This window comes from Tyto alba, unplaced genomic scaffold (genome assembly GCF_018691265.1).
Source record: "Tyto alba isolate M040663 unplaced genomic scaffold, T.alba_DEE_v4.0 Super-Scaffold_7, whole genome shotgun sequence".
NCBI classification, from domain to species: Eukaryota; Metazoa; Chordata; class Aves; order Strigiformes; family Tytonidae; genus Tyto; species Tyto alba.
The window spans coordinates 7,673,523-7,701,071 of NW_024881328.1; the positions used below are offsets into that span (position 1 = coordinate 7,673,523).

The following is a 27,549-nucleotide window of genomic DNA, read 5'->3' on the forward strand; positions in this document are numbered from 1 at the left end:
AATAAACCTCAAAGCTCCACAGAGCCAGACTTCTTCAAGCCCGCACAAACTCCGTGTAAGGAGTTCAAACTCTGCTCCCAACCTTTCAAGCCCTCGACACCAACCTGTTCCGCTGTTCAGCAATCTGCGCTTCCCTCAAGGCTGCAAGTAGGAAGAAAAGCTAAATTCATAATCCTTTCTAGCAGAAGCAGATGCCATGCCACCTCAAAGCACAGAGGATTACATCAAGTGTACGACTCTCCACTGAAAAGCATATGTATAGACAACTCAAAATATTCTGATACAGGTTTTAGGGAGATCAAGAGCAACTGTGAAGATGGGAAGGAACCAAAAATCCCTACTATCTTCTTTTCCATTCTGGTAACAGGATTTTTTTCTTGAACTTATTTCTTAGAACTGCTCTATGACTAACAAATGAGGATCCATCAAAATCTTCCATAACACTATGCAAAGCATGCAAAGCTTTGTATAAAAACAATAACAACTTCACAGTTACAGCATAGTGAGTTTAAGTTTAACTACATTAACCTTTCTTTCATGCAGGAAAATTCCACCTGAACAAGTCTGAATACTCCCTTCTATGCTGGTGGCAACTGGGCTACTGGGAGACATACATGATATAATGCATTCCAGTAATGCATCTCTCTGGAAAAGGAGGTCTGCTTTAATAAGATACCTGAAGTCCAGGTGACTTCAAAATATGTGCTCAAAATAATCAATATGGAAGTCAGAAATTGGTATTTTTCATCTCAGTAGGATAAGCACGTACATATTTTATAAACATTTACAAGCCTACTATCTAATGACTGGAGATTATTGTTTAGTTTCTACTTTCCCAACAAGTTTAGAAGTTTTTAAGAATACAAGTAAGGTTTCAGTCATTACTCTAAATTATGACTTAGAAGGGAAACTGAAGTCCATTTTCTAGAGTTCCTTTTCTTGACCTTAGAATGGCTCGTAAACATGCCTTTACTAGAAGAAATTTGGGTTTAACCTCACATTACATAAAGCCTTTCTCTATTTCTCTATGTACAGAAATATTTATACAATTTTGATGAATAAAGACAAAAAAAGCATGGGCAAATCAAAAATAGTGCTGTCACAGCAAAACCGAAAAATTGATAATGAACTGTAAAGACCTATTGTGGCACTTGGTGCTTAAACCCAGAAGGATTTTTTCATTTATTAACACCCTGTCCTTGTTCAACAGCATACTAATGAAGTTAATCTAAAGGCTAAATTTCAATTATGAATCACAGAACCACATCTCTGCTCCCTGATTGCTCAGATAATCTGAATCAAGGCTTCTCCTATACAAAGCACAATGCAGGTAAGAGTTTCCAAAACATCAAAAATATTCAGTCCAGAAGGCAAAAATCTGACAAACACCTGTTTTCACATCCATTCAATAACTCTGTGGCAAAGTAATGATTTCTAATAACTTGACAGACTGCTCGCTCATTTAAAATATGCTGCACAGGTTTGAACAATAACAGGAACAACAAATGTTTAAATCTCTCAGGCTTGCAGCCAAGACAAAGTCTTCAGCCAGAGTAAAAAAGGGTTGCCATTTGCTAAATAGTTTCAGAGAAAATGTTTTCCTCTCGAGTACCTCGAGATGCATTTGTCCTGGAACAAAACCAGAAAGAACCGCCAAAGGAAAACCAAATCAGCAAGAGGCAGTGCATCACTTGGCAATTAATATGCACAACTACAGACTGAGATGTGGTGTTTCATGACATGTCAAAGCAGGTCAAATAGGGACCTGAAGCCGCAGAACTGGAAAACACACAAAATATGAGTAATAACAACGACCCGGGTCATTTGCTTCCAATTGCTTCTGTAAACGGAAGAGTGATGAACGCTCACAAGAACACCAAGCCATGCTGCTATCCCATCTGAAAGACTGATACGAAGGAAACATTATATCTGCTTTTTAACAAGACAATAAAGAGAAGTTGAACTGACAGCCTTTAGTTTTTAGCTGAGAGGACGAGGCACGAAAGGACTGCTCGCTTCTGATAGGAGCCAAAGGAGCAAACAGGAACCAGAACCTGGGAATGCCACGAGTTTCGACATAACCCAAACCTGGGTCAAAGAAACCAGACCCTTTCAAATGATATCTCAGAAGTGTTTTCGCCATACAGCGCATGTGATTTCCAGATAATGTAACAACTCTAGAGTCAATTCCTCCATTTCTTGTGGGGAAGGAAACCCAGGAAGAATAAATACACTGTAACCAACCGTTACCTGACCATCTCTAAGAGTGAAAACTTCAGAGGAGGTTTTCTTCCAAACCTAGAACAAGACAGTGATAAATTCCTGCTTTACACACATCTATCAGCTCCCGTTCATACTCAGAGAGTGTTGAGCTGTCAGATAGCAAGAAGACTCCCAAGACTTGCTGCCATTCCATAGCACTCAAACATAGGTCAGGTATATTCAACTTTTTTACTGAGTATTAAGAATTGTTTAACTTTAAAGAGTCAAAAAAAAAAAAAAAAAAAAAAGTCTGGCATACACACCCACACCTTCAGAGCAGCCACTGCACAACTGAACGTTTCTACTGTCCTAAACACAAATACTAATCCCTACAATTCCTCCATTCTAGTTCTTCAGGATATAAGCACAAAGAGTGCATATTTTCTACCTCCAGCCTTAGTCTACTGATACCCCTTTATCCTTCAAGTACCTGTCACCTAGTGGGAAGCTATCAGTGCCCAGATGAGACTTAGACTTTTTAATAAATGAAAATAAATGCTTGCCATTAAAAAAAAAAAAAATGAAATTAAAAAAAAAAATTTTTTCCAGATTGCCAAGGTATTCATAATGTTATCTGATTTGCGATTATTGACTACTACAACACTGATACGTTATACGCAAAACGATTTGTCAATTCCATCCTTCCGAAGCACAAAATCTTCTCATTGTCTAATACCAAAACGGGCGCTTTGCTTTTGTGTTTGACTGGATGCTGTGCAAGTTCTCCTTCCTGCCTTACTTCTTAAATAAGCTGTTTCTCAGCAACACACTCATATTTGTCAGACTGCGCAATAGGCACATACGTATATGATTAGCAATATGCTTGGTGGAAATGGGGCAGTTGTCATTCATAGTTTTTACCAAAATATATCTTAATTGAGTAGCAGCATTACACCACAAATGAGCCAGAAAAAAGGCCAACAATAATGACAGACCACTAGAAATAATCTGTTGTCTTCTGGGTAAACTGTTCAATGATAAAACTTATTGTCTGTAAAAGCACCTTTTGAATCACTTTTGTTTTGCCCTGTGGAATACCTTAATGTTTCTACTGGTAATAAAATTTCTGGCTTGCAATACTGCCCTCATCTATAAGACTGCAAGAGAATGGAAAGCAAAAGATGAAAATAGGGAAACACAGAACTGTTGTTATTATTAAACCTTTAAGTTACAGAGTTAATTCCAGCTAAATGTTTTTGTCTGCTGCACTGTTTATATGAAGTGGATTTTTTTTCTAGAAAGAAAATCTAATTTTTGCACCCGAGTGTCAAACAACTCCACGGTCATCTATATCTGTACCAACTGTACTTCTGCTACAAGTAATCTGTTAAGCAGCACATCCCCAGCTGGGGACTGTAATTAGGGTGCAAACTGCCATACAATCCCCTTGCCAGATTGATGAAGGAGACCTCTTACAAGGTGATCCAGAAGGCAGTGTTGAGACCATTAATCATTTATCCGTCAGGGAGAATACAAAAAGCTCTGCCACCAAGAGCATTACACTGCAAAAGTATCTTGACAAAACTAACACCTAAAAAACTAGTGAAGTTTTAATTATAAGGTCAGACTTTAGTTACTGTATTACTGTTAAAAGTTTTAGGTAAGTTCACATCAAAAAAAGAGATATTCAGATTTCAGGCAGAATTTGATACTCATGCTTTGCTACTCCTTTTAAAAGCGTGATAAAAATCAGTTCAGAGGTTTTTCAGCTCCGCTAGCAGCATCCCCAGATAACAAACAAATGTAATAGTAATCTACAGAGCAAGCTTAAATAAACTGCCAGGTTGCCAGCATTTCAACCTGAAGCTATTTATTTTGGGGGATTTGAATCTACAGAAAATGAAAATATTTTCTATACTGTGTAACTGCAGATATTGTTAGTACAAAAATTCAGTCTATGGTGAGAATACCAAATCTTGAACACCTGCCTAATGAGGCCTTCACTGTCCATCCTGAGCACATAAGTCTTGACACTGCCAAACATCAGCTCAAATTTTTTAAATATGTTTACTATAATGAATTACCTCAAGTTGAGTTCAAGCTTAACTGTTTCCCTTCTTCATTCTTATTTGATCCAATAAGCAAGCCCATGCTGTCCTTACAGAACTCATGAAACTACTAAAAGATAAATATGCAAAAATCAAGATCACTTATGTAGTCTAAGGGTATATTGCTAGAATTTGAAGTATTTTTCTTTGGAAACAAGTTTTTAACCTCCTTTTGTATGCAACCTCATGTTTTACTTACCACACACCATCCACGTTTATCAGCATCAAAAGTTTCTTAGCTATATCCATCAGCTTTACATATATTTCACCTGAGGCCAGCCTAAGGAGGAGCAGGTTGGGCAGGGAAAGGGGAGGAGGTGCACTCCCTTCCCTTCAATTATCTGGAATTTAAGAGAATTGCCTAGGAGACTTCTGTTTCAAAAGCAAATAAAAACTATCCTATACAACTATCTACCATTCTAACAGAAAATACATTTTCCTGTAGAATGTGCAATAGGGAGGAAACTTAATCCAAACACATCATTACATAGTCCAACAGGATTTGTTTACAAACTCTAAAAACTATCCCAGCAATGGCAAGCTCCTAGTATCTAAGCCTAAAAAGCAGTCTGTAGAGAAGTACTCTATTTTTTTAACTGAAAAATCTAAATCTAAATCATTTTCCACAGATCATCAACAAGCATATCTGAAATCAAAAGGAGGAAAAAAAAATCTGCCACCTGTGGCTATGAAGTTAAACCAATTTATATATTTAAAAAACAGTCTTATTTGAAAATGATGAAGCTTCCCCCACAACTCTCCTAATTCCCTAGGAACAAGAAGATTTTTTCTAAAGGGCACAGAGAGGGAGGCAAAGAGTAGCGAAAGCATCTCAGGAACAAGGAAAGCCCAGCAAAATTTTTAGCATCAAGTGCCTTCACGGTGAGGATTCTTTTGTAAAAAACATAACTGTTGACACAACAAAGCTTTTCATTTGTTTCTGCAACACTGGGAAATTTCTGATTTCCAAAACCCTTGCATGAATGAATAAGCATGCAAGTAACCTTCTGAATATGTTAGTGAGAGAAGGAAAGTAGAAATAGCTTCATTATCATTATACAGAATCTTACAGGCAGGTGTGGAAATCCAAGTTTCTTAAAAGTTATTGCCATGATGAAAAACCATAATCCATTTCAACAGCAAGTTCTATCATATGTATCACTGATTCCCTCAATATTTACATTTTTCCAATATAGCCTGAACTAATGATAAGAGCCCAGCAACACAGTGGGAGCATGCATAGGATAATTCACATATTCTAAGTCACCATATCTTTTTAATGGGAGTCAGTAACATTAAAGCATCACCCAAGAGAAAGGAGCATAACTTGCAAACACGTAGATGAAAACTTGAAGATGACAAAGCTGGAAAACCAAGTATGGCATCACTTTCTGAAGGGCTGTGATAACGATCTGGCAGACACTTAACAAAAGTTTTAAAAATTAAAAAAAAAAGTTCTCCATGCTGGATGGGCCAAGGCCTTCCAGTATGCACTGCAACATCTAATCCTGCTGTTAACATTTTGTGAAGCTTGATCCTGCACAATGGAACAGAAAGTATTAAACACAGCACATGACTGAAGTAATGCCGCAATCCTTCAGACATTTAGTTAACACCCAAGTTACGAGTATGTTGATCTTATTTTGGAGTAACAAGGAAAAAACCTGCTCTCCCCCCTTTAAGTCTTGCTGTATCATCACTTACTGGCATTAATATTGCTCTCATCCTTAGGCAAGCCCTTAAAGACTCTGATCCTTTATATCCTTTAAAGGGAGCAATTAATGCTGCTATTCAAAGTTTCTGACCTTTAGCTTTCAGTCCCAGTAGTGTTATTCAGCTTTTTCTTTTCAAGTTTAGCAGAAAATAGCAACTATTTGTGTCTTCCTAAAGGCAGACATGCATTAATCCTAACCTCAAATTGGAGTCAATTTTGGAAACATAATTGCCAAAGTTTTTACCTCCAAACATGCTGCTCCGCAGGATCAAATGTTTCCCAAACTGCCTGCCCTTTCAAATCAGTTCAAAGGTTCTGCCTTCCAGAGGTATTTTGGCAAATCACTTTGCAAATGCTCCCATAGCTGCATAAAGTTTTGCATCCCATATTGCATTCCCCCTCATCATCCTCTGTATGAAAATGACTATAGCTGTGATTATTCTCAGTGAAGCCACAGTGCTAAGTACCATTTTCTATATTCCTGCTAACACCAACCCCCACTCATCCTTCCCACCCCCCTTTCCTCTCCACAAAATTATTTACTCAGCTTCCCTGTTGCCTCTTTCAGGACTATTCATAAGGAGCATCCCAGAACCAAAATTATATTCTTCTTATTCATTGTCTTAATCTAATTTGTATTTTTAAACTTCCAAACACTGAGGCTGGTACCTAGAGGACCAAGAAAGCCTGTCATTTTCAGAACTGCCCCACAAAGGCATCTTGCATTTTTTTTCTTCCAAGTGTAATTAATGTATGCTGCCTTTTACAAGGTGCCAAACACCTTGAGCACATACCCAAAAAACCCACAAATATATACGCTACCCTTCCCAATCCCTCAAAAAAAAAAAAAAAATCTGATAGTTCTAGCCCATCAATACCTTTCTGCATTAAACCTTTCCTGATATGAAAGTTGTTACAGCTCATCTGGTAGACTGATGAGCTAATACTTCTCTAGACCCAGAGAAAGGGTATTGTACAGCCAAGACTCTTCCAAATATCCAGGGAAAAAGTTACACCTATTGAAACAGAGAGCGAGCTGGGCTCAGCTAACATTGCACAGGGAAGAGGCAATCAATTTGACAGTAAATGTAATTTGTGTTATACTTCCTGCCAAAATTAGACATGATATAAGCAGATATATCAAATTAATTTGGCATGATATATTACCACTGATGTGCCTAAATATATAAAATAGGGAGGGGGGGGATCCGTGGGGGATTGGCTTTGGGAAGGGTGGGAGTATGGGTTTTTTATACTTTGAGGGAAAAAACAAATTTCGACATGCCTCCATCATTTCTGTCTCCATCTTGTTTGTTCATTAAAGTTTCTCCTCTCCTTTCTTAGTTTCTATTTCCATCATAGTCAGTGACACAAAGCATCCTCTTTTTGTTACAGCTCACTAAAATCGAAGCTGCAGCACGTCTCTTTTTCATGTCTTTTCTTCCCTCCTTGTCATTCAGTCTTCAATCCATTTGCTTTCTGAACACATTTGCAGTCCAAATCCGTTTCTCGACACCAGCTCACTTGTTTGCCTCTCCTCTTTCCCGTTTGCACACACCAAAACCCCTTCTATCATATCCCATCTCCATTCCAAACTGCCACCATCTCCTGGTTGTCACTCACACATCCCTCTTCCCTGGTCCCAATACCAAATTTCTATCATCTTTGCAAACTTCCCAGCACAAGCAATTTTCTATTATTTTGAACACATTCTACTGTTTTCCTTTCTATAAACCACACGTTTATCTCACTGCTCCCTGACAACTTGTAAAGCTTCTCTATATTTGCTCATTCTTCCACCAGGTTAGATTCAGTGCAACACACTGTCCCAGTCATGTTTTTCTTGATCATTTCAGTATGCTGATCAAACATCTCAGACTCATTTCACATGTCCCTGTGTTTACCAAAACAAGACAAAATAATAAGGTACTGCAGCAACCTCTGCAAAGAAATCCTCGCTTACTGAATTCCAGTCTCAAGCTCTAGAGCATCATCTAGAACTGAGAAGCTTTACCAAAAGCCTCACAAAACTTATTTGAGAGCAACTATCAAATGTATGTCTCCAATCCTTAATTTAGCCCTGATACTGGAGGAGGAGAAGAAAGAATCACTCCCAGCTCAACATCAAAGCAGAAGTAACAGCAAGACAACAATCCTCAACACTCTCAGAGTTGGACCTGGAGATTAATGGACTTCTCTGTTAAACAGAAAAAAACAAAAAAAAAAAAAAACAGAAAAAAACCACACAAACAAACAAAAAAAACACAAAAAAAAAAAAAAAAAACACACACATCCCACATCTCCCTTCCCAAAAGAAAAAAAGAACTGAACTAGAACTAAATTCTTATTTTCTTTTTGTATCTGCTAGTTAGCAACACTAAAGCTTTCATTTAGAGGCAGACAAGTTTTATTCTGGAAAAATGACTGCTTTGTTTGGGGGACATTTAACTTTTTACCTATTTTGTTTCAATTTCCATTTTGAATCAAAGTTTTATTTTCAAATACTATAATGAAATCCAGCAATGTTTAGACAAAGTCACCACGTTCCCAAATCATTTCACTTCTGAAACAGTGACCTATCACTAGCAATACACCCTCCATGGACCAAATTGTGTCCTCCCTGTTTTATGGAACACCTGAGCTTGCCACTAAAGTACTTGAGATCAAAAAAATCTTGGCCAAGCAGAGGTATTTATGACTTTTTTTGATGGAAAGTTTAAAAATTGCTTTACCCCAAAAAATAAGTTTTTAACTGGACTTGTCTTTGCTATTCCAGCCAACACAGAGCATATTGCTGTTCATCTCCTGACAAATTACTCTCCAGGAGAATACAAATCACCCGTGTTGAGCTTCAGAAAGGCTCTGGAAGCGAGCTCTGTTTCAACCCACTAGAGACGGAAAGACAGCCACAAAACAGACTCCATCCCAGTGGAAAGCTTCCCGTGCTCATAAACACAAGTTTTAAACCCATTCATTAACGGCTGAATTGCACTCACCTTTGTTGTGCTACATGTTCAGGTTGCTCTTCCATCCATTACGTTTTTTGCTGTGGGCGTATTCTCTGTTTTATTAACTGTAATTTAATTCAGTACATATTCCTACCCAGAACAGGTTATTTTCCTGACCGCTTCAAAACATTTTTCAGGATGGAACACAGATGAATTTTTAACTAGCAAAACAAGACAGACACACACACCAAAAAAAAAAAAATACACAAAGAAATCCTACTGTGTGACTCTGTTGGGATGGTTTTGTAAAATAAAGTTTGCCATATCTGTCAAGTCTCCCACCACCTAAGTTTTCTTCATTAATGAATACCACACAGTAAAAACTGATGCCACATAAACTGTACATCATTGCTTGAGATAGTTGCAATCACAGAGTCTGCTGCTTTTGCCTTTACTAAAGCTGTATATCATGTTTACTACAGATGACTGAAATTATGGAATCTGAAATATTTGCAGCTTACAGTTTTCTAAGTATCTCAGATGGCATACATTAATGCCCAGGAGTCATTACCCCCATATTGCAATACCTCAGCCTCACTGCTCTGCTCTCTACTGTCTGCTGACATCAATTTTGCAATGAAAACCCAGCAATTCAGTGAGAATAGGTGCCCGAGCAAAGATAAAAACTTGTGTCTAAAAACTGAATACCACTGTCCTCTCGTACACGTACAAAAAAATTTCTATTTTTTTTTTAATATATACCTTTATATATACTTCCATATCCTACAGTCTGCTATGGCAAGTAACACTCTCCACAATCTCCTGTTCAAAACACAGCAAACAGCAACACACACTGCTCTCACCACATGCTGAAAACAACACCACCATGGATTACAAACTATTGTGGGAGATGGATCAGAAACGGCTACAATTACACCCCATAACTGAAGAGATTGTTTCACTTGATCTTTCTTTTGGAAGGCTACACCAGTCTGGAAGAGCCAATGGCACGTAGCGTCTTTCTGTTCATTCTTGGAAACCTGGAAACAGATGAGGAGTCCTCCCTCACTCTGAGTGAGGCTGGGACCAGAAGTTTGACACATCAGACTATCTCCAACCTTTCAAAAACACCCATGATTCACTACCAGAACATCCCTTTTCTGCAGAAACACATTTTCTATTTCAGCAACTGAGTCCGGAAGGTGACTATTTCTCCACTTTCTTATAGTTTTTAATTAGTTTTAAATGTTCACTTCATTTATTTTCTTCTTGCTCCTTGATCATACTACCCTTTCAGGTCACGTCACCTCAGCTGAAACACTTTCATACTTTACTGCACTGCACCTGGGTTACACGCTCTGCCTTTCCCAAGGGGCAGTCTGCATCTCCAAGGGACGTCGGAGCCGCTGCGGGTATCAGACAGCAGATTATCTTGCGTGTTATTCTATCTCTGCTAGCGCCTGCCCAGCACATGCATGGATACCATACATCATTCCGCTCAGCAGCCCCAGAGAGGGCCAGCTTCCAACCCTAAGCAAAGGGGACAGTGCTGTAACAGGCAGGCAAGTACAGGGAGGCACAATCCACCAGATAAAATGAAGGCAGCTCAGGCAGGTAGGATTTACTACATCACTAATACAGCTTTTTCTTTGCTTTCCCGGTGGTCCTTCAATCTCTTTCCTCACCCATTTCATACATTTTCTCAAAATAGCTGCCTGCTATGTGAGTGCAGGTGAAGAAAAAAAAAAAACACAAAAAACAAACCAAAAACACCACCCCTTTCTAAAGTAGCTAGCTTATTTTCAGACACAAAATACATGCATTAGCTAGGTGAGACTCAATAGAAAAGAGAAGCAACCAAAAAGTTTTTCCAAAAAAATTAGCAGAAGATGTTGTTTCAGTCAGAATAAAAGCTTAACAAATAAAAATCACAATAGAAAGGAAGTGCAACTAAAAGCATTCCCAACAAAACTGATGCAACATGTCCTTAATACTCAAGTGTTTAAACTAAATACAGTAGAATTACAAAGGAATGCCTAAAGATGACTCAATAAGGAGTTATTCAAAGCAGAAATAGCATTACCAGCATGTTTATAGTAAGCTTGTTAGTCCAAAGCACAGTATTTTTTGGTTCTTGTGTTCAAAACAAGACTGCAGACAATGAGCACTTGTGTTTAAACACAGAAGTGAGGTGGGACGGTTCATCGGTGACTCAGAGGCTGGATCTCTGCAGACTCACAGAGCGAGCAGAGAAACCTGCCTTCCTTGCAGTCTCTGCTTTTAAGTGACCCATACAACTCTTCTATCCTCTGGCACAGATCCCTGGGATTTTTTCTTTTTCTTTCGAATAAACAGTACTTCACTTTGCCTGTGGTGCTTTACCTGTTTCCCCTACCACAGCACCCACTTCATCACCACCCTGGAAGCAGCCCTGGTTGCGGTGTGATGCACGGCTTCCAGAAGGAGCACCACAGGGTTCAGCATCCGTCGGCACCATCCTAGCCTTGCCTGGCAACACACCTCCATTTCACAGCACACCCTCCCATTCACTTCACTTTACATGATCCTGGGGCAAATAACAAAAAAGGTAGCTTTACTAATATTTGGAATGCTATCTCAGTAATAAATTAAGGTTTTCAAAGCTCAGGCAAAGAGCTGGAGTGACGTATGGGCAAAACCTCAGAGCGTGGGAAGAGCCAGAATGCACTGAGCAACACGCCACGATGGCACAGAGATTTTCGGCCAGGATGTCTGATTCCATCATATCATGAAACAATTTTATGGAGGCAAGACAGCCCATTGTGGCTTCTTAACCTCTCTGGTTTACAGTCAAACCACACAAGCTTTCACCCCCAGGCAGTCCCAGCAGCAGTCCCTTTCCTCAGCCACACTGGTAACACAGGAGCCTGTGAACTGCAGCCAGGACAAGACAAATTTTCATTTTCTATTATGTTAATAAACAACAAAGCAGCTATGTTTTGTGCAAACAATGCTTTTGTCTCACCATACTGAAATATAAACCCCCGAGATTCAAGGAAGTTCCTAACAGTTGACAAAGTAGACATGTGCTTTTTGAATACACTTTGTGTCAGTCCAGCAGGACAGTTTCCCTCACCTACAAAATGCCCCAAGAAGTTCCCAGAACCACCTTCACATCTGGTGGCTCGAGCAGATGGGTTCCCACTTCCCCCCCATCCAGACCATCGATAGCATCAAGCACTGGCACAGCACACACCATTAAAGTACAGCATATACCTCTAATGGAGAATTTACCTCCCTGAACAACAGCCTGGAGGCATTTACATCACCTCCTTAACCTGCACCAGCATCCCTACTGCTCAGCTTTCATAATCCCTTTTGGTTAAGGTACAGAGGTGCAAGCAGCATTGCGGGGCAGGGAAGCAAAACAGACATGGATATTCATGTTGTTGGTGCAGCAACATCAACACAGGGTATTTTTTTTTTATATATATACATATTTTCTTATCCCACTCTTTGCTTACAGCCTGCACAGCCAGACGAGCCCAGTTGCCTTGGACACCTGGATAGGACCATTCACATCACAGCACATCTTCCACCATGACCCCTCCACCAACCTACCAGCAGCAACTGGGAATCAAAAGCTTCCAAAGTGCAACCGCCACCTGGTTTTTCCACTCCCGCTCCACTACCTTTGTGCTGTTATTCAGCAGCGAGCTTGGCACAAGGTACCTGCAGCATCTGGCATGCTTCACCCACTCCAGCGCAGGCTCCTCACGTGCTCTTCTCTGCTACCAGCCGCTGGGATAGCTGCTGCTGTGCCCAAATACAAAAGGAGCAAGTGTCTGAAACAGGCATGAGAGCTCTGCTCATCTGTCTGAGAGCAAGATGTAAGAGACTGCATACGGGTTAAGGGGAAAAAAAAAAAAAAAAAAAAAAAAAAAAAACAACACAACAAACCCAAACAAATTATACTGAAGTGCGAGGAGACTCATGGGAATCCCCATTTCTTACTCGTAAACCCCAGAACTTTTGCACCATCAAAGGTAGTTAAAAGCAGCAGCACGAGTGCCTCCTACCAGAGCAGCTTGTCAGCAAACACGCGTCAGTGCGATCCTTATCGGTAAGGCTTTCTAGTGAAAAGACGTCCCTAGAAAGCAGTCACTACAAATACAGTTTTCCTGAATATCATTAGTGATCCAGAAGTAATGAAATAGCAGATAATATAGCCCCAGGGTACAAATCAACCACCTACCCTAATGCATACAGATGGAGCTCAATAGCTCTTCTGGTCTTCCATTACCAGAGTGAAATGGGATCTCTGAAACACTGTCATGGCAAAGCAGAAGAGAAGCTTACTAATGAGTGCTGTTTATTTCTGCTCCTTCAGAAAATGCTTTTAAACACTGAAATCTCAAATAAATTCTGTTTCTATGTAGTATGAAGACGAGCAGACACAGATTCCCCTCACAGAACCAAGATAAAAAAACAGAATGTACAACCTCCTGCTCTTCCCTGACTTTGCAGAAAAGGCTTTGCTGAGAACAGTGTCTAAACACTTTTTGTGAAAAACAATGAAACTTTATCCAGTCCCACCAAAGAAAGTAGCAAAACTGTCATGACTTACAGCAGGATCACGGTCCTCTTGTTGATGTTCGCATCAGTTAAAGCAGTAACTTCCACAACGCTCTAAAACCGACTTGGCAAATTTATAAGGTACGAGCAGGCACAGAATCTCTCCGCTTCCATCCTTGGGAAAATTTAGCACTTAACACCAAGAGCTTCCTCCTGCAAAGACGTGATGTTATGCATTCCGAGCTGGTCACATCCTCATGAACCAGCCAAGCCAACGCGCAGCGCCGCACACACATCGCACACCCTGACATATCTGTGCCTATCTTCTTCTTTGAGAAGTAGCCCTGCAATCGAGCACGTCACTTTAATGCCACCTCTTTCATCTTTGACACGACATTGCTTAGACTCCACTGAAATCTTTTCAGAAACTAAAGAGTTCACCACTTTTCAAATCAGTTTCCTCAAAGTTTGAATGTTTTTATGATGCAAGTTGAACACCCACACAAGGCACAAGAAACAGTAGCTCTCAGTCACCACGTCCTCTCTTAGGCACTTTCAGCGATACCCAGTTCTAACAGGTACATCAGCCCACTCACCCGCGCACATAATAAAGACATCCCCTGCACGGCTTCTTTCAAAAATTACGTTCTCAGGAAATCAATTCGTTAGGCTGATTTTTTTTTTTTTGTCGTTGTTTTCATTAGAGGAATTAAACAATATATTTCAATTATACAAAAGAGCTGGAGGCAGCGGTCAGCAAGTACTTTTATGACCCTCATCTATTCTTTTAAAAGCCTTCTCCCGAACGGCTCGGGCAGGCACAGGAGTGGGAGGGAAGGAGGGAGGGAGGAGGGGAGGAACATGACTACAGCGAGCCCTCATTCATATCTTCACACAAATAAAGTCCGAACTCTACACGGTCTGACCTTGAGTGAGCAACAAGACGTAAAATAAACAAAAGGACAAGCATGACAAATTAAGAATAAACATTCAAAGTAACGAAGGGTTATAAGGAAGAAGCGTATTAGAGTGCCTCATTTCAAATCACCGGTTGAAGAACCAACGGAGGGAAAAAGACAACTCAGACACATTTTAATACTCTGAGGGTGGGTGGGTGAAAAAGTGTGATTTTATAAGCCATCCTGCACGGCAAAAAAAAAAAAAAAAAAAAAAAGCAAGCAAGCACAAAACCCGGCAGAGGCAGCTCGGCGAGCAGCGGCTGCGCTACTTTTGAAAGCTCTCCGGCAGGCAGGAGTTGGCAGCAGTGCCCTCAGCAAGCCCCGGCGGGCGAGGACGCCGCTGCACGCTGCCCGGAGCCGCTCGCGCCGCTGCAAACTTCCCCCGCTCCGCGGAGCCGCCGCCGCTCCCGGACCGCGGCCCCGCCGAGACCGGCCGCCGCGGAGGCTCCGGGGCCGGCGGGCGCGGCCGCCCGCGCTCCCCCCAGCCGGAGCGAGCCGCGGAATTTCAGCCGGAGCGCTCCCCGAACCCACAGCAACTTCGCCCGCCCGGCGCCTCCGTCCGTCCGTCCGCCCGCCCTCCCCGCCGGACCCACCCGCTCCCCCCGGCGCCGGGGCGGCCGCACCTCCTGGCAACGCGGGGGCGGCGACACGGAGCCCGGCTGGGTCCGCTGCGGCGGGGAGGTCTGCGGTGCAACGGCGCGGCGGGGCGGCGACGGGGGCGCGGACTCACCCGCTCAGCCCCGCGGCGCGGAAAGGGCGCGGTGCCGCGGGCGGAGCGAAGATGGAGGCTCGGGGCGGCAGCCGCCCGCCCATCCCGGCCGCGGCCGCGGCCGCGCTGCTCCGCGCGCCGCTCCGCGCCGGCGGAGGGAACCGCCGCCCTCGGGCGCCCCCTGCCGGGCGGCCGCCGTGACGGGCGGCGGCCGGAGGGGGAGGCTCCGAGGGGAACGGCGGGACGGGGAGGCCCCGGCTCGCCGCCCGGTGAGCGGGAGCAGGGCCGGCCCGGCGGGGGGGCCCCCCCGGAGCCCTGGGGGAGGGTCGGTCCGGCCTCACCCCCACAGCCGCTGGCTCCCGGGCGGGCCAGGCCCGAGAGGCGGAGGCTGCTGCAGACCTCGTGGAGGTTCAGAAAGCTCCGGGAAGTTGCTCCTTCGACTTTTAAGACAAAGAGAGACCCACTTTTCCACATATCTTGCTAAATACGCAGCCGCTCAACAAACCGAGTCAGGAATTTCTTCATTTCAATTTAGCCTGCACCAAACTCCCAACTCTGTTTTTCACCAATCTTATCATCCTGTCTGCCATGCGGTGCTGAGGGTATTTCCAGTGCTTCCCTAACAACCCCCCAGACAATCACTAATACAGTCTCTAAAAGCTTTGCACGAGGAACGTTAGTTCCATTGACTTTCAAAGTCATCTAAATCATATTCTCAGGAATTTAATTAGTGCAAGAGATTACCAAACTGGCTGAAGTCCTCGATTAAAGAGGGAATATTTATTGATTGTAGGGAGAGCAGGCAGGCTGAATACTGCATCCAACACTTTTTAAATACATGAAGTGAACGATCTCAGTTCAGTTTATCTGCACTGTTTAAAAATTCAACTAGGCATTATTCAATGCAACCTACATTTTTTTTATATACCTGGTCACTAAGTTTAGGTGTTATATAGAAAAAATTAATGCACATATCCAATTTAGCAAGTACTAGGTGACTGTATGCACAATGAAATTACTACAATATTTATTCCAGCTTTTCACAGAGTTTTTATTTCTGCGTTGTTAAAGAATGTTCGTTCTCAAACTATGTGGAGTGTGAAACTAATTATGACTACTGAGAATGAGGAATAATTCCACTGACATGGAGCTGGTATAAACGAATGACAATCAGGCCCTTTAAGACTAATACATGACCTTTGGGCTAACACTACCCTGGGGATAACCTATTCAGGCTCCAAAAATCAGTTCACCAAATATTTTCCATTTAACAAGAAGAATGTGTAGAATGTTTTAATGGACATAGATGTGTCACTTACATTCCTCATTTTATTTTTAATTCACAGAAATATTAAATACAGGTAAATCCTAATTGTTCACAGCATCTATAGGCTCCAAATGAAACGAGAACTTCGTTGTGTTAGGTTCTGTATAATAAACAAGTGTTCCCGCCTCAGAGAGCTTGTATCTTACAAAGGCAAGAGACAGCAGAGTAGAAATGCAGGCAGAGAGATGTGATGATACTTATCATAAGGCATGAAATCCGGATCAGGGATTGAAACCCGAGTTTCCTGCCTCCAGGTTCAGTCCTGCCCATTGCCCTCATGAATTATCAGGCATTTTCCTGGAAGTTTACTGGGGGAGGAAAGTCCACCAGAGATTGCAGTCCAGCTGGTCAGGAATGTTCCAAACCAAGTTTTGTGAAAAAAGTTGTATGTGTCAAAGTGGAAACACTTCCTCAAAGGTGATCTGTTTTTAAAAGGTTTTTTTCTTGGATGTTTCCTAGGTCAGAGAACCTTACCCCAAATGCCCTTCGCTTCTCTGCCGCCTGCTTCTTTTTTCCATTGAAAAGTTTTAAAAGGTCTCATTTTTGTCTGATAAAGAATAGATAGCACCTCTTGAAATGTCAGTTTTTCACAAGTGACACTTCTGCTTTTTCCTGACTGGCCCTGGACTACAGGCAGTTACACTCTATTTGCCTTCCTACAGCCCTTGTGTTGCTGTCTACCAGGAATAGCTGCATTTTGCACCTCACAGTTAATCTGGAGTTGAAGCATCTGTGAAACTGCACCACTGCAATTCTTAGCTTAATCTCCCAATGTAGAGCTTGCATTAATGCAGTTAATCTAGCATCTGGGTATGGGAGCCTGAACTCCCCCCCTACAGCCCCAAGAGCAGCACTGATTAAAAAAGGAGCCAGCACAAGAGGGCGAGAAAAGTCCTCACTGTCCAGCAGCCAGCTGAGTGCCAGCACCCTTCAGTGCACACAGTTTGGCTCTGATTCTGTTCCTCGAGACTTTAGCTTTCCTCAAAATCTTTATGGAAGACTATATATACCTAAAAGATGTGCAGGAAATAAATATGGAGTAAACGGGTAGGAAATAGATGAAATAAACCTGCTTTTCTCAATTTGAGTAGAAAAGCTGAAGTAAAAGACCTGGAAGCAGCAACAGGAAAATAAAAGCACAAATGTAGAGCATGAAGGAGCTTGGAACTCCGAGTAACCTGTTGGGATGTTTTTTAGCCCAGTTCACTTGTTTCTTCTTGTTTCTGCTATTTGTGATCCTCTTATTACATGGATCTCACCTGTTTTGTGGGGCTCAAAGAAAGAAAACTGGTACCCAGGTACTCTGAGTACTGGAAATGTCAAGCCAGTTCTTGCTTATGGATGACTGGCTCAGCCTAAGAAGGGAATAACAAAGCCACTTGAATGACAGCTTGGATCAAGTTCATAATGACCTGGTTTGTACAGGCCAGGTGTTATGTAGATTGGAGCTTGTTATTGTGCAAAATTTTGGCAGGCCTTGTGATACAACAGCCAGTTCCAGCAGAGCTGGGCAAAAAGCCACAGACTGGAGGCAGGTCTATCTTCAGCAAGATGAGCAAAGAAGCCGTCTTTTTCTGTACTCAGTACCTTGGGGATGTGAATCAACCTGCCTGCACAGCGTCTGGAATAAAGCTTATAAAGCAACAGAGAACAGTTTCAAAACATGGAATTCCAGGCTTAAAAACAAAGAGGAAAGCTTGCATAAAAACACATCGCCAAGTTTACTGTCTGTTTCTTAGGGAGCAAAAATTCAGAGCAAAACAGTATGAGATACAAGCCTCCTGCTACAGCGTTAATGGCAAGTGAGCAAACTCTGTTACAGAATGTCGCTATCGATATATTCTGCATTGGTTAGGAAGTCTTTCATAATATCAATTTTCATGTTGTCTAAAAGTAGTTACAAGAGTAATGCAGATGAAGACCTACTGAAATTAGGGCTCACCTAGGATTTGTTCTCTTACTCTTCACCATTAATATGCACATACTGTGATCTGTCACTTAAGTTAGTTGGGCTTAAATTTTATTCTTTCTTTAGATGGCCATTTCTTAAAAAGAGGAAGATACCAAAAAATCAAATCAAGGAAAGTATGCAATTTTGGGTGCAATTTTTGCAATAATAATTAATGTTGAGCTTTCAGGAAATCTGAATGCTTTTCACCAGTACTCAGTGTTTATTCCTGTGTCCAAAGTTAATAAAAGGGACTGTATAAACCAGATCAAAGCCAGTTAGATGAATTAATCGGATTTCTATTTTATGTTTTAGTGAAGACTTTATAAGCATAGTGGCAGTGATGTTTTTACACCATACCACAAAAGCTGGTACAACTCAGGAGAAAGAAGAAAAAAAAAAAAAAAGAGGGAAAAAGGAAAAAGCTGAACTATGTCATCTTTACCAGGATATTATAACTGCAAATAAATGGCAGCTTTTTCCATGTATGAAGTATGGCATTTTCAAGTAGTATCAGCTTTCAGATTGAAGTCAATGGCAACACAGAAGAGCAGCAGAAAGCCAAGCAGATAATGAATGCCTGCCACAATGGATTTGCAGCAGAAAGACACACGGCTTTAGATAAGTGGTACATCCAGGACAGGCACAAAGTAGGTGTGGTTAGTTGGGCTTTAATGCTCCATGGAGGGGTGGGTTGCAAGGCGTTTCTTGAATCTCTCATTGTTCCAGAACTTACATCAAGGTTTAGAAGTTATTTTTAATAGTCTGTTATAAACTGGGACCATGAGATCCTGAAAAAAGAAATTATCCTCTCATCCTTAGGGGCAGTGCCTCAGAAATCGATGCTAATGAACAGCCTGCAGCATACAGAAGCTTGCATTTCCCCTGCTGCACCAATTTTGTGCATTCACAAGGGACACTGCAAGTGCCATCATGTGTAATTAGAAACAGGGAGGGGGAAAAGGATATCCTTCATTCACACTTCTCATGGTGTCATTTCTTTGTGGCAGATTTAACAGAGAGTAAACAGGCATTCAGTTTAATACTAGTCCTATTAAGGACCAAATATAATTTATTTTTAATTATGGAGTTATCAAGACACCAGCATAATTGATGGCAGTCCTGTTGTGAACATATCCTTAGGTGATGACTTCTTTAGTAGCAGAAGGAATGCATACAGGCTGGATATTTATCTTTATTAACATTCTAGTTAGAGCATACCCTTGTGAATAGTTACAGCCAGTCTAAATGTTGATTCCAAACCCACCACCCACTAGTGGGTACAATACCCCAAATCCCAGTGTGCATCCCCGCCCGAACCCGAAATAACTGCTGAACCAGGATTTGAAGCCAGCCCTCCCTGCGGCGCAGCGCTGGCTGGATGTGCAGAGGTTGAGCAGGACACCAGCCCCTCTTCTCCACAAGCCATCGGTCCCTGCCTGTTCTTCTCTGCCCAAGTTCTGCTCTTTGTGTCCCACGAGTGGTGGCAACTGTTTCCTAAGGGACACACGACTCCTCTTTATGTGACTGTTATACACCACAGTTCAAGGCACAGGTAGCAGAGGGTGTAAGTCGCAAACCAGACGTAAATATCGGTGCAGATTTAACCCCATTGTATCACCCTGTGGCTCCCTAGTCACCTTCTGGGGACTCGCTCTCCCTCATCCCACTCCCCACTGTGTACCGTACCACAGGGGATTACAGATGTTGCATATTACCCGGGGAGGGTGGACAAAACAAACAACAACAACAACAAACTAGAGCAATCAAAGAGTTTTTCTGATAATGCGCATGAAAGGAGAAAATTTCCTCCATGGCAGACTGGTCTTGGCCAGCTTCCTTTGCAGACACGTCAGCAACCCAAGGGTTCCAGGAGGGCTGGGATCTGCTTTCGGTACCTAACAAGCACCGTGACAAACAACAGCCGCGTGGCCAGAGCTGTTCCTTAATGTTTTACACATTGAAAATCTTTCCAAGTGCAAGTTAACTTCTACAAAAGGGAGAAGAGCATTTGAACATTCACATTATTCGCACTCCAGATGCAGTCGGAAAGAGTGGATTTGTGTAGATCACTGGTTGTTATAAAATAATTATAGTATCATTTGGACTCTAAGAACCTATGTCCTACATTCCTTCCACAAAAGAGAGCGTTAACTATTTGCACTCTAGATCCTTTTGGGACACATCCTCTGTCTGCACATCTGATGAGGCGACTATATCTGCACTAGTATGTGAAGATCAGAAAACACTACCTGCCTCCTATGGACTTGATCTTTCCAAGGGCTTTTTTCATTGTCATCAGCCCTGGAATCATTTGTCCTGTTCAAATTTCAAGATCCTCTTGAGTGTTAATTCTGAGAATGCAGGATCAGACCTTTTGTTGCCAATGATGGGTTGAAGGAGGGATATTTATCAAATAAATAATCACTACAGATTATAGCACAGAGCAGAACTACTGCAAAAGACCAATTATCTTCTTGGCTAGAACCCCTGGAGTTTAAAAATGTGATACCCTTGTTAATGTTCAAGGAAACACGATAGTTTTATTGGTGTGCAAGAGAAACTCCTTTTTAAGTACCATGGCGTGCAGGGTAAAGAAAAACATGAGTAGGGTGCAGCATGAAGCAATGCATCTGCCACCTATTCACCAGCCATGGCAGGGCAAGAAAAGCTTCAGTGGAGGCACTTCACAAGCTATTAACCTTTCCTGATTGGAGTCTTGCTTTACAGAAAGAGCAGCAAGTATCTACTCAGAGAAGGGCTTCCCTGCAAATGGTAACTGGCAATAATTAGCAGCTGCAGAACCTGTCAAGTGCAAAGGTTTTTGTGTCCTGAGACACTGCTTATTTAGTAGCAGAAGTGATAATAAGAGATAAAGAAGGCTCATGCTAGTGACTAATTAATAGATTTGAAATCTATCAAATACTGGAACAGAAAACTAAAATTCGAGATATTTTCTTATAACTTTAGTTTTGCTTTGAGTTTTTTTGCTCTTTTTAATGCTTCTGTTAGGCACTGCTTTAATTAAGTGTTGAATACAAGGTAAGGGATTTGCTCAACACAATCAATAATGTCATTCTGATGCTGATGTTAAATTGACTTGCTATTTTTAACATGCTGCTTAGTTATTGCCTATCATCCTTAGTCATGCCTTGGGGCTTTGCAGATACACACCATCATAGGAGATTCCCAAGAAGGGCTTTGCCTCAATGAGGTTGAATCCTGTCGCATACTTCTGAGCATCCATGCAAGAGACTGAGGGTACCTCCAAACATCTCGGTGGTGGTAAGAAGTTTTTTCAGGTAGACAGCTGTCTGCAGAAATCTGGTTTGACCCAGCCACACCCGTAATGAACAGCTTGCAGTGACTACCATACTGTACGGGATTTGGCTGTCTTTATCTTGCTAATATTTTACAAAGTCGGTACATATAAGTATTTCTAACATAGAAAAAAATCTGCCTTAATAATACTACAAAATTCCTTGCTACAATTTATTATTTAAATGAACTGTTATTAAGTTCCCTGTCAATATGAACTAGGAAAGTGTTCACACTATAGATGGCTGCTGTTTTTAAGACAGAAAAAAAATAAAATTCCAGAACAGAGATAGGGTGAAAGAATAAACAGAAATTCAGTCAACAGCTTAATATTCAGCCATGTTTTTCAGGAGAGTTCTCTGATTTCTCTTGCACTAAGAAGCAATCATCACTTTTTGCCTAAAGAACCAAAGACAAGAAGGATGATCAGCTCAGGTAGGAGCTTTCCCTTCATTCCAGAGGTCTCTTTCCTTCACCAGGGGCTCCCTGTTCAGTGCCTAAACATCACAGCACTCTTCAGGATTTGTATGCATCTTGTGTACCTTTGCAAATCATTTAGGAATGCCTGAGTGTATGTCCTATCTGTCTATACACACAGACACAATAAATGCATTATAAACAGTTTTCCATCACCTTACCAAGCTTTTCATAACTTTCTAAAATTGCACTTTTCTGCATTTTTGAATATAAAGTAACATTAAATTTAACCAGTTTCCAATAGTAAGGATTCAATTCAAACATCATTCATATCTACGTAAGTGAGATATAGGTAGAAAAGAGCTAAACTAAAGTTCAAGGACAGCCACAAAACAAGTTTGAAACTATTTTTGTGCATTTTTTTAAAAAGAAGATTTAAACATATTTAAATCATCCCCTACTTTTTTCTTCTTCTGTATTTAAGGGTGATAGTGAATTTGTCTGATGCTCCCACTCACCCCAGGTGTTTAGGTTCATTTCTCCTGAAGGCTTGCTTCCTATGCACATCCCTTTCCTACCCAGGCTGTCCTGCCAGAGAAACGTATAACAACACATGCACTTGTATTTGCAGCCTCCTAACTAATTTAGGAATTAGTTCAGTGTATCTGCTTCTCTTTTCTTCACCATGTTTATCCTGCCAAGGCTCCAGCTTGGTGTCATTTCACAAATCAGGTGATCTGTGAAGCAAGTCATTGACACGGACTCCCACTTTAATAATTCACAAAGCTGTTCTGTGCAACACACCCGGGAGCAGCAGCAGGATGGGGAGTAACAGACCCAAACCTTTCTAAAGGCAACATTTGTGTTCTGTAGCGTGCCTTAATATTACTAACTGATTAAGGCAATGGTTACTAACTTTAAAAATGTTTTCCTCCCTCTGAAATCCTCATCTAGTTATTTCTTTCTCTGCTCTGCAGTGATTTATTTTCCACTCTGGATGCATGTAAGAGAAGCTGAAACAGTTTACTTGGAACCGTGGTCTTACTAACTGCGAAGTTTCATTTTTGAGTGACATTTCTGTTTGTTATTTTTTAAAAAAATATATATATATTTTTAAAAGACATTTGGTAGTCCTAGGACCTACATGCATATGCTGAAATATCCCTTCTTTCACTAAAGCCTTGGTTTTCAGCACCACATCAGATGTATTTACAAAGCAACGTGGTAGTTTTTTCAGATGCCAAGAAACAATATAACTATTTTAGGCAAAGTCTCATTGCCTCCTAAGGACATAACTAACTGCTGGTGGGACTCCCTGAACTTTATATTAGTCTGTGTTGAAGCACTGCAGGATTAGTTATAATTAACTGTCATCATGTCATTTTCCTCCCAACCACTCAGATAAAAAAAAAATACAAAAAAAAACACCAAAAAAAAAAAACAACCAACCAACGAAACCCTAGCAGCAACCAGGATTAAAACATCTCTATTAGTTTCCTATCCCAAACTTCATTTTTAACTCACAGAGCTCACAATCTTTCCTCTACACACCCCTCAGCTTTCCCACAGATACTTGTGCCTTGTCTACCACACATTAAAGTAAGCACTTTTAACAGCAGCTAAAAAGTTGTTTGCACAGAAGGTGTAAGAAGCTCAAGACAATTATTTAATATTAAATAAGTGCTTCCTTACTAAACCATTTACGCTCCCTGGTGTAATAGTTTTGTGGATACCTATTGCTGATTTATTCCTTTATATTACTTCAAGAAGCCTGTTAGAGCCTGTAGGCACACATTCAAAAATAATTTAAAAGTACATGAATTCATCAGTGAGCCAATGACAACTAATGTTAATTCACTAGTTGAATCTGTGACAACTAAAAATAACATAAAACTACCTACAACTTGGGTTTCTTCTAGTTTAGGCTAGGTCTGTCAGCTCTGCAACATCATCTTGAGAGTCAACAGAAGTCGTATCTTCCACCTATCTTATAGGTGATAGCTTTCACCTAACGTATCACCTACAGTATGATAGCTTTCAGAATACAAAGCCCTCGACAACAGTTAATATAAAGATATACTTAAATCAAGTGACTGTGAGTAATCACTAATTTTGAATATTAAGAGACAAAAAGTTGTCATTTTTGTGTAGGTCATCCCAAAACCTTAATATTTACAATTCTCCTGTGAATTCTCATATTTAATCAGGGGGAAATGGATGGCATTGCAAAAATTAATGCAATATTAATTAAAGTCATATTTTATTTTAGAATAATGTACTTTCAGTTAAAAATTGTGCTCTAACATTCCTAATTCAATGATTCTGGGGGATTAGGAGAGGAATGGGCATATAGGGGGGCAGGGCCCTCATGCTCTCCCTAAATAGCATCTCCATTGCCACCAGCAAAGACAGAACACTGGACAGACCACTGGTCTGATGCAGTAAGCCATCTCTGATGTTGTGTTAAGAAAGAGAAAATACAAGCAGATACCACCCCAGGTAAAAAAGATTTATACTTCTTTCAGAGATGCAAACTGATGGAGATTTTTCTCCCACTACTTCTTTGGACCACTCTCCCACCTGAAAAAAAAAACAAAACAAAACAAATCAAAACAAAAAACTTCCATAACAGACTGTGGTGTATTCAGAGTCATCCATTTCTTGGACTATGTCTGCTGTCACCGCAGATCACCATTCCTCAAGGTAGCAACTGTTGCTGCTTTTTATAAAAGTACTGGGCCAAATAAGAGGGAGTTGCAGAAGACTCCTAATACACTAGTTTCATGTAACTCTTAGCTGTAACTGATAACTGAAACACTCTGTGTAAGGACTTCACTGGCTTGTCTTGGAGGAAGCTTCTACCAAAGTTAAGGTTTTATTGCGCAAAATGGGCTGGTAAGCCATACCATACACAAGCAACTTCATTTCTTCATGATCAGCTCTGGGAAATGGCTTAATTCCCTCTCCCATTTATGCAGCACAAGCTTTCCTTCACCACTCTGAAGGGCAAAACAGTCACTTTCTGCAGTCTCTCCACAACCTTCTAAAACTCCTTACTAGGAAAATTTACACCACTAACTGATGATTTAAACAACATTTAATACAAGATTCAATATAGAAAGATTTTAACTGGACATAAAGACGTGGGAAAGATACCTTTACTGGCCTTTTGTGCTGTACTTCTGCATTTACCTTTAATGAGTAGATGAGGTAATATACCTCATTGATTGGTAATCTGCTGTTCTGTAGCTAAATGCCATTTGCAACACTAAGTTAAGTCCATTTCTGAACAAAGACCCACCAGATCAAAGTATAGCTGCATGCATTGGGCAAAGCAGCTGAAGAGGTTAACCGATACTACTGGTGCCAGTCTGCTTTACACAAGGTACATAAATGCACTTAAATCCCCATGCACTTCCAGGACATGGAAGGGCATAGCATAGCTCTAATATCATGTCCCTGGGTGGATAAATCAGCTGTGGATCTGACCCCAGCATTTTCAAAGAGGAAGGAACACTTAAAACCTGCCTTTTATGCTCAAACCAAAGCTGTAAAAAGTTTCTTCTGTCAATAGAGAGAGAACAACAGGGTCAATACTACTGTTCACTCAAACATGAACAAGAGAAACTTTACTATATAATTAAATCACAGTAGCAACTGATGAGGAATTTCGTATCTGGAATAAAATAATTGCTCATAAAAGTCACCAACGGAAGACTGACATGGTGGATCATTGCCAGCTGCTGTGGAGAAGTAATGGCTTGCTTTACTAGGTCAAGCATCTTCTGCAAATAGATGACTGCGTGCCTCCATGACTCCCTTAGACCTATGTCTGATCTTCAGAAATCCTTTGTATGTTTTGAGGTATTGATTCAGTTTTTAAAAAAGCGGTTGTTCCTTGATAACTACTTTTCCCAACACTTCGAGTTGCCAGCACTAGCAGGAAGCTCCAAACTTGTTTTTATACCTTCAAACACTCCCAATTGCCAGAGAAGCTTGAGAGAAGCCTCCCCTATTCTGTGTCTCCTGTTGGTCACCTTTGAGAGCCTGTAACCAGCTATGGATTGCTGGGAGTCTGACTTGCTTTGCCATGGCAAGGGAGTAAGACGGCACTTTGAAATAGATAAATCACAAGCCACCAACTTCTTTTCTTTTCCACTTTATGTTATTTCTGGATATAATACAAGAGCGTCTAATGAATTCAAACCTTTTTTCTTTTTCGTTTTAATTCTAGAATTACATGAGCCCAAATTAATCAGAAGAAACTCAGTGCTTCCATAACTCCTAAAAAGGGCAGCCTGAATGAAAGGGATTGAAGTTTTAGAGAAAATCTGAGGCTCACATGCGAATTTCATTCTGTCATTCTCAAGAGAAAACACAGTGAGGGGAAAGGGAATGGGAAGAGGAACTCACAAGCTATTCAGTTTAATTTAATCCCCAGACACTAGCAGAGTCTCATTTGCAGCGGGCCAAAAAAGAATTTTTTTCCTGGGTCGTTAAATGTTACTCTAAATTCATTCATGCTCCTCTTAGCAGGCAGATCAAGTCCATATGATTGCCAGCAAGTGCCTATAATTTAATTGATGTCTTCTCACCCATCTAGAAATCTGAAAAGAATCCTTGTAAATGATTAAATATTTGATTCCTAGCAGCAAAAAGAATGAAAAAAAAAAACCCTACATGGGTATATAAATGACAAGCCCACTGGGTTAGGTCCTGAGGTAGCTGGAAGTCCACTGCCTTTAGTGAGCAAAGCAGAACAAAGGTAGTTTTAAAGTTTCATTTGTGCTTACAACCACGGTGGCAGAGAGAAGGCATTTTGACCCCCAGCACAGTAAATTATTTCCAGATCTGACAAGCATCAGAGAACATTTCACAGCCTGGGATCACTGTAGGACTGGCTGCGGCAGCTAGTACACAGGCCAGAACCTCTGCACATGAACTCCCTGGGTACCTAGGGAGGCAGGAAGGGACCTTAATATGGGGCAGGAACCCATCTCTAGGCTTAGAAACAAGGATTTCAGTGTTACATTCATAGCAAAAGCTAAATTCTTAAGCGCAGCAGTGATCAAAGAGCGTTCATTCACTAATTTTGAGGGGTTAGTTGCACCCGTGAATTTGAATAGAAAGATGGTGGTTATTTAACACAGAGTCCTTTTAAAAGCAAATCAAGGAAAGATGGAAAAAATGAAGACTAATGAGACAACTTCAGAAGACCGCTTTTTCTATAAATGATTTATTAGAAATGAAATAACCTGGAAACCAGGATTCACAATCTCCCAACCAATCATCCATTTCATGTAAAGTTGCTGTCTTAACCTGCCAAAAGAAATCAAGTGTAAAAA

At 41.1% G+C, this 27,549-nt stretch overlaps 1 protein-coding gene across 5 annotated transcripts in view; it reads right to left on the reverse strand.

Moving 5' to 3' along the window:
- THSD7B (thrombospondin type 1 domain containing 7B) overlaps window positions 1-27,549 on the reverse strand; it is a 370,445-nt gene that overhangs the window by 316,958 nt on the left and 25,938 nt on the right. Inside the window, exons 1-3 of one of the 5 annotated variants that reach the window (XM_042808456.1) lie at window positions 15,109-15,306; window positions 13,579-13,739; window positions 12,684-12,764 (exon numbers count right to left, since the gene is read on the reverse strand). The exons of 1 other annotated variant lie outside the window; for it this stretch is intronic. The gene's annotated coding sequence lies outside the window, so the exon portion shown is untranslated. Of the gene's footprint in view, window positions 1-12,475; window positions 12,542-12,683; window positions 12,765-13,578; window positions 13,740-15,108; window positions 15,307-27,549 lie in introns of those variants that run through there. 3 more of the 5 variants (XM_042808459.1, XM_042808457.1, XM_042808461.1) reach the window with 3 other exon arrangements.